The sequence below is a fragment of the Tiliqua scincoides genome, chromosome 1, assembly GCF_035046505.1.
Source record: "Tiliqua scincoides isolate rTilSci1 chromosome 1, rTilSci1.hap2, whole genome shotgun sequence".
NCBI lineage: Eukaryota > Metazoa > Chordata > Lepidosauria > Squamata > Scincidae > Tiliqua > Tiliqua scincoides.
Genome location: NC_089821.1, coordinates 171133715 through 171148377, shown reverse-complemented (window position 1 = coordinate 171148377; position 14663 = coordinate 171133715). Strand labels below are relative to the sequence as shown.

The 14663-nt window shown below is 44.9% G+C and overlaps 1 protein-coding gene across 1 annotated transcript in view; it reads left to right on the top strand.

The window, feature by feature from the left end:
* Positions 1-14663, top strand: part of BMP5 (bone morphogenetic protein 5) — a 61330-nt gene that overhangs the window by 11414 nt on the left and 35253 nt on the right. The gene's annotated exons all lie outside the window — the stretch shown is intronic.

The following is a 14663-nucleotide window of genomic DNA, read 5'->3' as shown; positions in this document are numbered from 1 at the left end:
AACACTCTTGGCCAGTTGCCAGCATCCCCTTCTGGGCAACATGTTTGATCAGCTGTTAGGTAAACCCGGTCACTCTGAGATGAAATGAATTATCCCAAACCATTTCAATTTGCCAGGTTGCTAGGGGTCCTGAGCCTGTCACAGGCCCCACAGTGCCCCATTCATGCCAGCTGATGGTGCATTGGGAAGTACCACTGCCTTTAGGACTGAGGGTCTAAAGATGGCCCTGGCTTGGTGGGCCCTCTGATGGGTATGGGTCCAATGGGCCAGGGCTTAACCTGGTGGACCCCTGCTACCACTTCTGCAGTCTGACTTCAAATTGGCTTTGCCAGAAATTGCCTCCATGGCAATCTATGACAAGAGAAGGACAGGTGGAGCACGACTCTGCTCAGTCTCTTATTGTTAAATCGTTTTAAATATACTTAATTCCACCCTGAGGAGTATTTTTTACCCCAAGGCACAGGATACTATACAGAAATCAATGCGTTAGGCCACTTTACCCACTCCTCTATCATTTTTAATGGTTCTTATCTTATTGCATGCTTATTTATTTAATCGCTTTATTGTTATATTGTACACTGCTTTAAGCTTTGGGAAAAGCAGTATATAAATAAATTAAGAATGTTTCTATGCTGTTTAGAACCTTTGTATTCATCTAGCTGCTTCTCTGCCATTATCCTTCCTTTTTGACTTAATACGTAGTTCTTGTGTTATTCCCTAACTGATGATGTCATTCCCTAACTGATTCCCTAACTTATTGGCTGTGACAATCCACATTTTTGTCTGGACTGTCAAGTCAGGCATAGTATCATGAGATTGACAAATATGATATATTTGCCTCAGCTGATATGTTTATGTAGCCACAGTACATACGTTTAAACAATAGTGCAGGCAAATGTGGCAAAGGGAAATCATGCTAGGAGGAACAACACTGAAAAAAAGCAACACAAACATAATGAAAAACTGCCGAAAATGGAGGAGCTTTTCAACTTAATACAAAACAAGTTCAGAAGTTTGGGCTCAACCATGCTAAGAAAGCGCACCCTCATAATTTTCGCAATAACCAATCTTCAGATGCCGTTTCCTCCAAACCAGAGTTTGTAAACCCATTTCAGAACACCATGGTTTTTATCTTTGGTTTGGAAAGAATCATTAACCTTACTTTGCTGATTCAGACATTATGGAAAACCATAATTAGTGCTAAACAAGAAAGAGAGCAAGATGAAATTATGGGCAAAGGGGGAGGAGAGAAAACATCAGTTAAACATTTGGAAAATCTGCTAAGCTGAGTATGTATGTGTTAGGTATACAGGTGCGCCCCTTTATTCTTGGGGGTTCTGTTCCTGAATCCCCCCCTGCCTCCACGGATAGCTGAATCCACGGATACAGGCGAATGCCCATTCTCCTGGTCTGGGGGCCACTCCCCCCCCCGGAGGCAAGGGGAGTCTGAGCTCAGCAGAAGCCAGAGACATCTGTCCCTGGTCTCTGTCAGGCTGAAACTGAGCTTTAGAGCTTAAAACATGCGACTTCCATTTCACAGAAACAGAAAGTGATGCTTTTAATTCGTTAGAAGGCATTAGTAGTTCCATGGAAGCCCTGGCAGGCGGCTGAATCTACTGTAATGCCTTTATTAGGATCAATTGAAAAAATAAGGTATCAAACAGCAATTGTTAAAATTCTATAGTTTGGATTATAGCATTGCAGAACCCAATCCTATCCCCCACGACCTTCTGTCATGCAGTCATGCTGACAGCGTGTCCTGTGTGCAGTGATGGGAGGGGGGAATGACAAATGGGAGAGGTAAGTAAACGTTTTTCTTATTCACCTTCTTATTCAACCACCTGGTTGTCAGTGGGTCTTCTTAGTCAACTTTGAGAAGGCGCAGGAGCTTTGAGAAGATGTGGAGCTGGAAAAACTGGAACCAAGAGGATGGAGCCCCCCCCCCCCAGCCTCTGAACTGTTCCCTGTGCCTCCCTGTGCCCTGCCCCAAACCTTCCCAAAATGGCCTACCACCAGCCTACGACACATTCCTGCCAGCACCTTACCTGCAGGCTGAGTCCATGTGTGGCAGGCACACAGAGCCTTCAGGCCATTTCTGCCAAGCTCCAAAGTGCACAATGGCCCTGTTGTGGCACAATGGCACCTGCACCCCCATGACAGGACTTATAGCAGCAGATCAGGAAATGGTAAACTTTCTCTGGGATTGGGCTGACAGTCTTCTAAAACAGGGTAACTTAAAACCTCTTTAACTGTATGCATGTCTAAGGCACACAATAGGACCTAATCCCCATATCGGTGTGCATCAGATTGCAACCTAAATTATACTGTTGAATTTTTCTTCTTCAAAATCAAGATTCTGCATTCATTATAGTCATGACCTCTGTGTGATGCCTTATTTGGTTGGACCAGTTTTTATCTGTTGATCATCTGACCCCTGCTGTTAATTCTGCTTGATTGCATCCTGCTTTAAAAATTCTTATCCTTATTTCAGAATGTTAAATTTTATGGAGAGGATATGAAGACTAATCATCCTCATCTTTACATTATCTGACAAAATGTTCAAGCATGTTTTTAGTCTGATGGGTGATTATACCTTGAAGATCTTGCAATGGCATGAAGCCTTTGATCAAGCACTTTTGAAGAAGAGCTTTCTATGTGATAAAGAGCTATCTCTTTGCTCTTTGAATGGAATGCTTTCCAAGTGCATTGCTCAGGATGTAGGTCCTTCATTTTATCAGCAACTGGAGGGTAGATATGGTAATCTGACAGGATTTCTTTCTTTCAGGAAGTCCACAAAGACATTTCTAGCTGCTGCTATTGTCGATATTCTAAATATTTAAAGCTTTTCAGCATGTAGTTAAGTCAGTGCTTCAACCAAACAGCAGTATTGTATATCTCTAGGACCCTGATCCTAAATTCATTGACTTGGAATTAAATCCCATTCATTTCAATGTTAATGGCTTCTTTCTAAGGAAACTTTCTGTCTACCTAAAGCAATGTGGATGATGCCCACATAGCTCCAGGAAGGTCAAAGAATGTCAGCCCATGTGTTTTTGCTTTACAGTGTGTTCACACAAGATGCAAGTGAACCTCAAGGAGGCACGTGTCACCTGCATATTATAGGAACACAACGTAAAGTGAAACCACCTGGATGGAAGTGGTTTAAAATGCTACTGGCTGGAGCAATGCAGGAGCAACTATGAAGGCAGCAGCCACTATATTGTCTTAGGTATGTTTAAAGAGAGTCTCAGTAAGTTCAGGATCAGGGTGTCTGAAAAATTTGAAAGATCTTCATGCATCAATGACATTTAAAAGAAAATTTTAGAATGGATTATTGTTGTTGCTGACTTATATTGGCTGAATAATAGGTTCACAGTAGTGATAAAGAATAATAGTCTCCCCAGTGATCAATTATACACTATCCTTAACTGCGTAATAATGCACTGCTGACCAGTGATCTACTCATCCACTGGTGATTCATAAGTTCAACCAATTATGTGTAATAAATTCATTTCATGATTATCCAGTCATCAGTTCATCCCAGTTCCGTAGTTCGGATATTCCAAACCAGCGTTCTTAACCATTCAAATGTTTAAAATCTGGCATTCTTTTTTCTTCACTCTTAAAGCATTTGGTATAGGCATGGCTAAGAGAAGGAAGCAATATACTTGACAACACAACCACTTAGTCCTGCTAATCAGAATGTCAAAGTCAATTCCCTTTAGACTGCAAGAATAGGGAAGGTACATTCCCAACACAAAGGGATGGTGTTTCTATCACAAGGTGATTTCTGAGCAGTTATCTTGTGGCAGAGAGCAGCATGGAACCTGTTTATGCCCCGGTCCAGTGATTCCCAAACTGTGGGCCCCTGGCCCACCAGTGGGTCATGACCCAATTTTTGATAGTTTGCAAAACTGACAGGGTAGATTAGGCTATGTGCATCAAGGGTTAAACAAGCTGCTACTTGGGGGGAGCACTGCTGCCCAATCACCAGAGGGTGATTAAAGCCACAGAGGCTTGAGTGGCTGGTAAAGAGAAGCTTTTTTTTAGGAGCGTCCTGAAGCTAAAAATTTGGGAACCACTGCGGGCCTAGGCAATTATAAAGTATTTATTAGTTAAAAATCCTTTTCTGACTTTCCATTTCATTAACACCAAAATTTCCGTTAATATCACCATTGCTAGAACACCTTGTTTTGCCTTGCCTGTCATGCATCAGGTATTTTTTGTACTTTGATTATTCCATCTAAAGTGATAACCATTTCAATTCGTAGTTCATGCTGATATTCTGAAAGGGAATACTTGAGAATGAGAGCGCTCCCTTAAAATGAATGGCAGACGCCAAACCTTCTCAAACAAGCTGGCCCTTGCTGCCTCCTCTTCAGCCTTCTTAACAAGCCCTTCCATATTCCATTAGCTTCAAAACTAGTAATCCTGATTTAAGACAATTTACAAGGCCATTCACACCTGACTTACATTTACTGATCTTCTAGCTCAGAGGTGTCCAAAGTTTGGCAGGACGGCCGCATCATCTCACTGACACTGTGTTGGGAAAAAAGAATCTAAATTTACATTTAAAGTTTGAATAAATTTACAGAAATGAATATACGTGTATTAGAGATGAAACATTTGTGAATGAATGAAGGTCTTGCGATAGCTCAAGGCCTATAAAAGACCTTATGCAAAGCAAGGCCAGCCTTTCCTTTGCTGCCACTGCTGCTTCACAGACGTGTAACAGCAAGCAGCAGGGGGAACCCTTGGCCCACAGATTGTGCGGAAGGTCAAATAGTCGGCCTTCGCACTGAGAGTAGTTGTGTCAGGCCAGTGGAGCTCCAGCAGGTCTCTGGAGAGCCAGAAGCTCATTGGATACTGGGGGCCCATGGGCCGGATTGGGGTTGCTTGAGGGCTACAAATGGCCCCTGGGCTGGGTTTTGGGCACCCCTGTTCTAGCTGAATGGAAGCCAAGGGCTCTGGTGAGGCACTGTGTAAATCAGGGGTGCTCACACTTTTTTGGCTCGAGAGCTACTTTGAAACCCAGCAAGGCCCGGAGATCTACCAGAGTTTTTTTTACAATGTGCGCGCCATCATAACATATAACATTTATGTGTACAATGTATGTTGGTGTACCTTGAGCCCCACTGAGTATAACAGGACTTACTCCTGAGTAGACATGCCTAGTATTAGGCTGTGAGGCTGCAATCCTAGCCACACTTACCTGGGAGTAAGCCCCATTGAGTACAATGGGCCTTACTCCCGGCGTTTCCTCCCAGAGGCACCTGAAGGGGGGGGGTCGGCACTCCGCGATCTACTCATTTTGCCTCGCAATCTACCAGTAGATCACGATCCACCTATTGAGCACCCCTGGTGTAAATCATTGAAGAGCTTGACTCTGAACAGTTCAAGGAAAAGGAGTTACGAGTATTATTGAAATCAGTATTTCAAATATAACCTGACACACTGAATGGCAGTGAAGATTTCTGAGCCTTCTTTGTATCCAGCGGGTTTTGAAGTGGAATTTTTTTTTTTTTTGGTGGTTCACTCATCTCCAGGCTGATTTGTACTGACATGCTGGCTTGTAGGTTTAAGAGGAACTCAGCTGTTAACTGTTACCGTTTCATTTTCAGCAGTTCGCTACTGCACAAAACTAGTCGGGTAGAACAGAGTGGACTGTAATCGAAGCATCGTAATGTGAATTTGATTTTCCTCTTATTTTTCAACCTTAGCAGGCAGAACAATTTATTAGGCTTATAGGCAGTTATAAACTCACCTTACCCTTTTACTGATCAGGAGCTGTATAGCAGAAGCTGGCTTCCTAACAGGACATGAAATAACTGTGGAAAATTTGAGTTCCCAACATGAAACAGGAGCCTTACTGTATTCCGATCAGTACCTTCATGATATTAATTTCCCAAAGCTTTCCATCCTGTGGAAAAGGTAGTGTTCACCCCATTCTTTGGAGGGCTTTCTGTTTTGAAGGAGTGAAATGAGCATTACAGTCTACAGGTATCATACATCTTTATGTATTTAGGAGCTAAGGAACTAGAAGATGATCTTGGGTCTTTTATTTAATTAAATATAAAATGGACCCATCTCCCAAGCCAGACAATTCAAGTCTAAGTGCCCAATCCTATCCAACTTTCTAGCACTCGTGGAGCTGCACTGCAGCCCTGAGGTAAGGGGAAAAAATGTTCCTATACCTTGGGGAGGCCTCTGTGACTGCCTCCCCACCGCAGATGCAGTGCATGCCCCATTGGTATGGCTGCACCGGCATTGAAAAATTGGATAGGATTGGAACATGTGCCCTTGCAAGGTCTGGTTTGCCAGGCTGCAGATCAAAGCAATCAGTAGATTTGCACAGTCTTTCAGTTTGCAAACAAACAGAGGGATTGCAAGACAGAGAGAGGAGCTACATGGTCAGGCCAATGTTTTCCCTTTATCTAGCAATTTGGCTTGTGGAAAACTTCTGCTTATTGCTGGTAGTATTTGCCCTCATGAAGGTTTAACTGACTGATACAAAGCAAGCCTGAGAGTGAGGGAAATCACATGAAAATTGGGAATCTTCTGCTAAGACTGGAGAATTTGGCCAACCTGAGTTTGACAGACTGTGATCTGTAGTGTCAACCTCTTGAGCAGCCATTTTCAGCCACTGTGTCATGGCACACTGGTGTGCCACAGATAGTCTGCAGGTGTGTCATAAGAGTTTGTGGGAGGGTCATTTGTTAGTTGGGCCACTGGAGGATGCAAGCCCTTGCTGTCAATGGGTGTGCCTTGTCAACTGTAAAAAAACTAATGGTGTGCCTTGACAATTTTAGTGCCTTGTCAGTGTGCCGTGAGATGAAAAAGGTTGAAAATCACTGATACATAGGATTGGGCAGGACAAGAAATAGCTACACAAACAAAATAGCCCTCTGAACCGTCAAGCCCCTTCAGCTATGCTTGATGTTTTGCTCTCTTGATGTTTTGATTTGAGAGTCCTTTGCTCTCAAATTAGCCCTAAAATGTGGTCTGACAGAGATCTGACTGAACCACACATTCTGACCAGTGTGCAATATTCAGCTACAAATACACACATGCACACATGACAACCTGCGTATACTAAAGCCTGCAGTCAATACTGACCACTTACTTTTCACAATCCGTAAACGCTTCCATTTAAAATATCCCCATGTGAAGAAAAAAAAAACCCCTACATATTTCAGGAAACCATATCAGCCCATAAAGTAATGTTTCGATGAAAAGTTAATTTGTAAACATGTGTTATTCATTCTATTTATAATTTCCTTAGACTTCCCAAGTCATAGGCAGTTGCTTTGCAAGTCAAAACAAGTGCTACATTGTAGCTGCTTCCCTAATTATTAAATTCTGGAAGGCATTTGAGTTGTTGATATTGTAAGTGAGGAAATGACACCTCGTCTTGCCTTCTGCTAGCTTGATCATTGCCAGTGAAGCAGATCAGAACATTTAAATGAATGAATGAATGAATGAATGAATGAATTGGCATGCTTTGTTAGTACAAAATGCCTGGCAACTAGAAAACAATGAAAATACTATTGCTGCAGCACAGAGGCCATAGAGCAAGGTATTTCCTAGCTCAGAGCCTGACTACTGGCTCTGTTAATATGTTTTAAAACAAAAAGTCTGTGTCATTGACAGCTCAGCACAGTGCAGGTCAGAAAGCAACTGGAGGTCTCCTTGGCGGTCTCTCCCAGTCATTCCTACGGTGCTTCTCGGACATGTGCCAGCTTCTTGGACCTGTGCCAGCACATCCAGGAAGCCTGTGTAGGGCTGTTCTGCCCAGGGATGGGGGCTAGGATAAAGCATATGCTCTTATCTGCTCTGGAGTGCGCTTCTGTTTGTACTGGCACCAGCAGGACAGCACAGACCTTCCAGCTGGCACTGCTATCTATCTTCTGCGCTGTCATATTTCGCTTTTCAGCACATTTGCGACAGTGTGTGCCAGCACAGCAGTCACTGAATTGGTGCACAGAGTGCTTAGGATTGTGCTGACAATCTTATGGCTAAATAATACATTATGATTGGTGAGTACCCATATTCTTTTCTTCTGGGATAGACCCCACCAATGCGCAGTGGGACCCCACTGGTCCTCAACCCAAGCCCATCCCCCAACTGGGATGATAATGAGGCCAAAATTGAGAGACTGGCTGCTGCCACACTCTCCAGGGTGGTCAGGACCTTCAACCTCCCCACACCCACTCAGTTTGCTCCCTCCTCCTCCATTCCTCTTGCTCATGATGAGGGTGAACCAGGTGCAAAGAGCCAGGTCTGAAAGTGGAGACAGACATTCTTCCAGGCCCCCACAGGCACAGCCCTTGCCTGAGGCTTTGGACTCAGGGAAGTTCACAGGTAGACTCAAGCCCTCCCATTATGCACGATTGCCATCATTTTTGTGTGCCATCCTCCCATCCCACATGCATCTCAGTGGTAACTGCATTTTTTTTAAAAGACAATGATGTCATTGAATCCAGCATTTCTCTAGCTTCATTCAATTTCACCGTCTACCACTTGAAGGAGGTGAGGAAATGCTAAACATGATGAACATCACAACACAGATTTCTGTTTCCAAATGCCACCAGCAAGTTGCACAGTGATGTGGATGCATGGAAGTGAATGCAGTCCTAGTTATTTTCTAGGTCAGTGCCAGGTCAGCTGCAGCCATAAAAAACAGCAATGTCATATTCTCCATCCCAAGGGCTCAGGGTGGGTTACAATATGGTTAATGACAATGTTTTCAGTTAAAGCACACCTGGTCCTATCGACCCTATCCTTCTGTAATACATTTCCAGAACATTGCATAAGTGGCTCTCACAATGTACAGTGTGTCAAACCCAGGCTATGCTCAAAAGTCCTGTTTGGAACCTAGAGATGTGAGAAACAAGGTGGAATGCTGTTCATTCTCTCTCTGTTCCATTCAGAAGTTGTTGCTTCCAGTTCTGACGTGGGGAGTATCACACTTCCAACATTCATCCTAGCAACTATAATTGCTGTAGAGCAGGGGTGTCAAACATAAGACTGTTCAATGACATCACTTCCTGCTTAATGACATCACTTTCAGTGCTCAGCAGGCATCATGAATGCTATTCGGCCCTCTGTATGAAATGAGTTTGACACTTCTGCTGTAGAGTATGATCTGCCTGCAGTTGCTATTACTGTGACTGCAATTTGTGAAGCTGGGATTGCCTTGCAACCAGCATAGTCATACATGTTCAGTTTATTCAGGTTACTGTCAGATTTGCGCATGGACGTCTGTGGGGCATGTGAGCAGAACCTGTCCCATGACAAGTCAGGAAATTTATATCTGTGGGCTCTGGCTGACCCATACTGAACTTGCCTGCAGCTGGAGAAGATGCTGGTGTGGGATTGTGGCATACACACAGCCCTGTATTTCTGGCCTGGATTCACAAGACTAACTTGTGAATGATTCTGCCTTGGAGAGGGATTAGATATGGTGGCATTTTGCTCCTCTTTTGCTATGTAATCCCATGAGTTAGAATATGTGTAGCATTAGCATACAACATCCAAGCGGTTGTAGCGCACAGAGTTTTGATTTAAAATGCTTACTTACAGAAGAAAGCATGCGTAGGTGTTTGTTCTGATCCAACTCTTAACTCTTTTCTTCACTTATTTTGTGGAAGTTCCGTCGTTCTCATGTCTCACTTTGAATTCACAAAGAAGAAGCGAAGGATGCGTGAGAGCAAGTTCCTGGCAGTTGGCTGGTGGAAAGTGGAAGATAGAGAAAGGAAGAGATAACCGTTTGATGTCTCTGTCTGGTCCCAGTAACACAATAGCTAATTCCTGGGGCCTCTGCCCTTTGAGTGAGTAGGAACCAGAGTCTTTGCATTTATCTGTGACTTATCTGTCACATCCCACATTTGATATTTCCAGCCTCTGCTTTCAATTATCAGTCATCAGAAAGAGCACTCAGTAATTTCAAGAGGAAACTCCTGGAACCTTTGACCTGCTCTTGTCAGATAACCAAAAGTATTTACTGAAGATAAACTATCATTTCATGGGGTTCAAGATGTAAACATATGTAGTTTGTTCTGTGTCAGTTTACAGTAACCTCCATCACTCGAAGGTGGCTGTAGTGGCTGATTAACTTCCCTGTTCCTGCACAAGATACAGTGATTCACATAAGGCACCCACTACTATCAGAAATATGTATGTCACACAGGAACATATACCTGCCTTAATAGTAGCTATTGACATCCGTGAAACTGTAGAGCATGTGAATGTGTTCTGGGTCTTGTTCACAAACTCAGATTTTATTAGTTTTACGAGGTTTAATAGTAAAAGATGCAAGTGGGGATATATGAAGAGTTCATGGGGTAGGGAAAGACACAACAGGGAACAGAGGGAGATCCTTTTGTCACCTTCTTCCCCTTCTCCATAAAGTCCTTTAGTAGTGAGCAAGGAAACCTTGGAAAGGCCAGCACTGTGACCCAAACATGCTTCAGGTATTCTCCTGGGAGTCTCCTTGTATGTCCCAGTAATTATTATATTATCATTACTTGAGATGGTAACTCAGGTGACTTTAGTACGAGTCACAAAAACATGTATTTTTTGCTGACTCATATACACGTGTCACCTGCGTCAATGACTCTGACACTGACTCGAGTCTGAGGCCATTGACTTGGCACTCAGTCCCCACACATGCAGACTCAAGACTGTCTGTGTTTCGGTATGCTTGCTTATTTTTTTTGTAGCATGAAAGACCTTGTGGGGTCATCATTCATACCAGGTAAGCAGCAGGAAAGTTCCAGCCAGGAGGCAGGGAAGGGTTATTGTTTTGATTCAGCTGTTCTGTGCAGCTCCGACCACAAACCAGAAGTGGGCTCCGACTGCAGATTGGAGCTAACGGCAGTGGAGGGGAGGCTCGTGGAGGGGGCTGCGAGTCTCCAGGATCCTCCAGTAGGCTGCTCTGTTGAGTTGTGTATGTGTAAATGCGCCAGCTCTGTGTAAATGCCCCTGGGTGCCTGCAGTGCCACAATCACTAGAGCGCCATCAGGACACCCATTTATGGGTCACTCCCCTTAAGGGAAAAGTGAACCTTTTAGGTTCCAATGGTGGGTTGCGACCCACCACTTTGACAACCACTGGAATAAGCTATTCTGAATAGTATGGAGACCAAAGCCAATATGACTGATAATCAGCAGCTTAATGCACTAACAATATGTGGATTAAGACTTTCCAGTTCAGTGTGCCTTTAATGAGATTAAATTGGGGTGAGTTATCCTGATCCAGCAAAGTAGAGCCTTATGGGAGCAGACTTTGGCACACTCAGCCAATGCAGGTGCAGATTTACATCTGGCTGTGAGATTATATCCGCATCATGATGCTTCTCAAGGTCCAATGATTGTAGTGCCTGCATGAACCTATAGATGCAGAAAAGGACGTGCATCCCTATCTGAGCTCACTGGTTGCTGCACATGAGTCGTCTGCTACTAGCACTGCATTGTGCCAGCCCTTTGTCACAGGAGCTCAGCTGATCAGCCGTGGGGTCCCTGTCATCACAGCTTATGCCCTTACATTGCACCTGGATCTGACACCAGCCTTAGTACTGATGCTGCTCCAAGAAGGGGCACTGTCAAAACCACACCAGTGTTGTACCTTATGAGTGCAGCCCCCAGTGTGATGCATGGATGTGCCTCTTCTTTTTATTTACTGAGGGGTCTCAGGCAATGTGTAGAGTTATCCAGGGTGGAAAGTGACTTTAGTTGCAGGGGCTGCAGTCAAAGCCAATTGATCGGTCTCAGCTGTCCTGTGTTAAGGTTGAGAGCCAAACTGAAACTGTGGGAGATATGATCGTATCTCTGAGGAAAGCAGAAGCCTCTCCAAATGCCTGGAATATATGTCTCCATGATATCTATTTATTGTACTGGATTCTTTAATCAAGCCAGCAGACTAATTCACCATCACATTGTTATCAGTTTTGTGTGAAAATATTGATTTATTTAGACCAGTCTTTAGAAGCCTTTTCTGAATTAAGCATTCAGAGCAGCTTACAATAACAAGGAATTACTTTGCACATGGGCAACCCAGTTCTGCCCGGGCAGGTCTTGCAATCCATCAGCGTAACTCATAAGAATGATGGTGTGAACGTCGCTCCATTGTTCTGTGGGTCATTGTTTGGGGAGGGGGAGGATCATGGTGGCAACAGCACACTCCAAGTTCCTATCCCCCCTTCCTGGCCTGAATCCACCTCCAGGAGTCTCCTTGGACTTAGCAAAAGAACTGCCATAGGTATGAGGAGACCCATTAGAGACCAGGCAGCCTAAGGGGAGGTAAGTAAAAAAAAAGCTTGTTACTTACCTCTCCTGGGCCATCTGGTACCTTTCCTTGAAGGCTCTAACATTGTTTCGTTGGCAGTTTCTTCTTAGCATTTGCATGCGCTTCGTATGTTCATATCATTGAGACTTTGCACACTAAGGTCACAGGATAAGAAAGGAGAAAGCATTAATGTGATTATAATGTATTTTGCCTTGTTATAGAATGATTGCTTCTGTCAAGACTTGGCCAGCTTCTCTTCCTCTTCCTTCTCAAATGCTGTCTTTGGTAATACACGTCAAGCTCATTTGTGAATAATTCCAGCTTGTGCACAAAGCTGAAGCAATTCCCCAAGTCTGCTTCAACTTACAACTATGTGGTGAAACCTCCAGAACTTCCCTTCTCTTTGTCCTAAAATAGAGTAGTGAATAATTTAAGATCACTACCATTAGGGGAATAGCACATTTTCCATTGGTTAGGGATCAAGCTCCTTCATCCCAGAAGGCATTCAGAGGTTGTGCATGGGCAACAGCGGCCTGCTGAATCAACTCCGTCCTTTGCTGCCACCACTAAGTCAGCAGGGGGTGGAGGTAAATCCCTCCTGCTGGAGCTAGTATATGTCCATTCTTGCCCACTTAACTAGGGTCAAAAGGCAAGTAAGAATGTTCAGGTGACCAGGACTCAATGAATTGAAATAGTGACATCATCCAACAAGGTTCAGCTGACGCAAGTGGCTCTTGGCTTTTGACCCTGACTCTAAGTGGGTAACCGATGCATTGTCAAGACCAAATCCATCACTTTTCAAGGACAAGAGTGTCATGGTGGGCAGGAATTATCATCTGGAGTAAGTAAAATTGGAAACTAAAGACCCAATCCTATGCAGTGCACACCAGCTCCCCGCTGGAATGCACTGTTGCAAATGTGCAATAAGGCACACTTGCAGGGGTTAACACCAGTCAAGAGCCTGCACTGGGACAGTGTCAGTTGGAGGCCGATGATCCACCACCAGGTGCTTTGTGTGAAGCACCTAGCAGCAGAGAGGTTAGTTGGGGCATGGGGGGAGGTGGGAAGGAGGTGCTCCGGGGCAGGCGGAGAGTGGAGGAAGGCATGGCGGGGGAGGGAGCAGGGCGGCGGGTAGAACTGGCAAAACTAAGCTCCATGGATGCAGAGCCCTATGTCAGGCTGTATGGAATGACATGGGACTCCTTGATTCTGCGCAGGCTAAAGAGCTGCCACAGAATCAAGTAGCCCCAGTGCAGGGCTACTTGCCTTACCTGGGGGAAGGGAATGAATGTCCCTTTCCCCTGAGGAGCTGCCAGTGGCTGTCCAGTTGTGCTCAGGATGCCATGTTTGGCACTGCGGCAGCCCCGTGCACCGGGCAGCTCAGGATTGGGTTCTAAGGGCCCAATCCTTTACTTTTCCTACCCCGCTGATGCAGCTTCTCCATTGGAGCATGCACTGCATCCTACTGGGGGGGGGAGTCTCTGAGGTCTCCTCTGGGTAAGGGAACATTTGGGGGTAAGCCTGAAGGTAAGCCTCTGGCGACAGAATGGGTCTATCTGGATCCACACCAGTGATTTCACTAGCGCAATACCAAGAGGACCTGGGAAGGAGGATTGAGGCTTGGAAGGGGGATAGGATATTAGCAGTGCTGTTGCCACCAATACTGCCCCCTTCCAGCCCTCGTACTGTCCCTGATCCCGCCTCCATCTTCTCCTCATTCGTTCCTGCACCATTTTGCCCACCTCCTGCCTCCCGTGCGCTCCCAGCCTGACTTATCGGCACCAGGGAACATGGTGGATTTGCTGACAGGCCACCACTGCTGCTTGCTGCTTGTGGCAATAGTCTGGCTGTTCCCGACAGGGCTTGCATTTGCCACTGCCATAAAAGGCTTTACACCACCGGATGGCATAAGGCCTGTATAGGATTGGGCTATAAGTTTAGGAAGTCATGTCAGATTTTTCTGTTTATCTTTCATGCTTGCCTTCTACCTATTTGCTGCTGTAGTGTAAGAGCTGGGCCTAGTCCTTCCATTGCACATGCCTTTTTAGCATTTGCCTGCCTGTAAGTACAACTTTTTACTCTTTTTGGTCTGCTACCCCTCTTTGAGTAACTGACCTTCTTATTTTGGTCCTTTATCTGCCTGGCCTGGTTGAGTTAGTGGAGAATATGTTGCTTTATCCCCAGGACTGCTAGCCCTACACTATTGCATCTGTTTATGAGGACCCCCTGGGACTTTGGGGCTCCCATCATGCACAAAGGAGGGAGGAATACCAAGGTTTTACCAAATACCAAAGTCTGGTTTCAGGCTCAGTAGTGGCAGCAGCTATTCCCAGAATAAGGGTCTGCTGGGCGTGTGAACAAGGACACCAGGTGCTCGG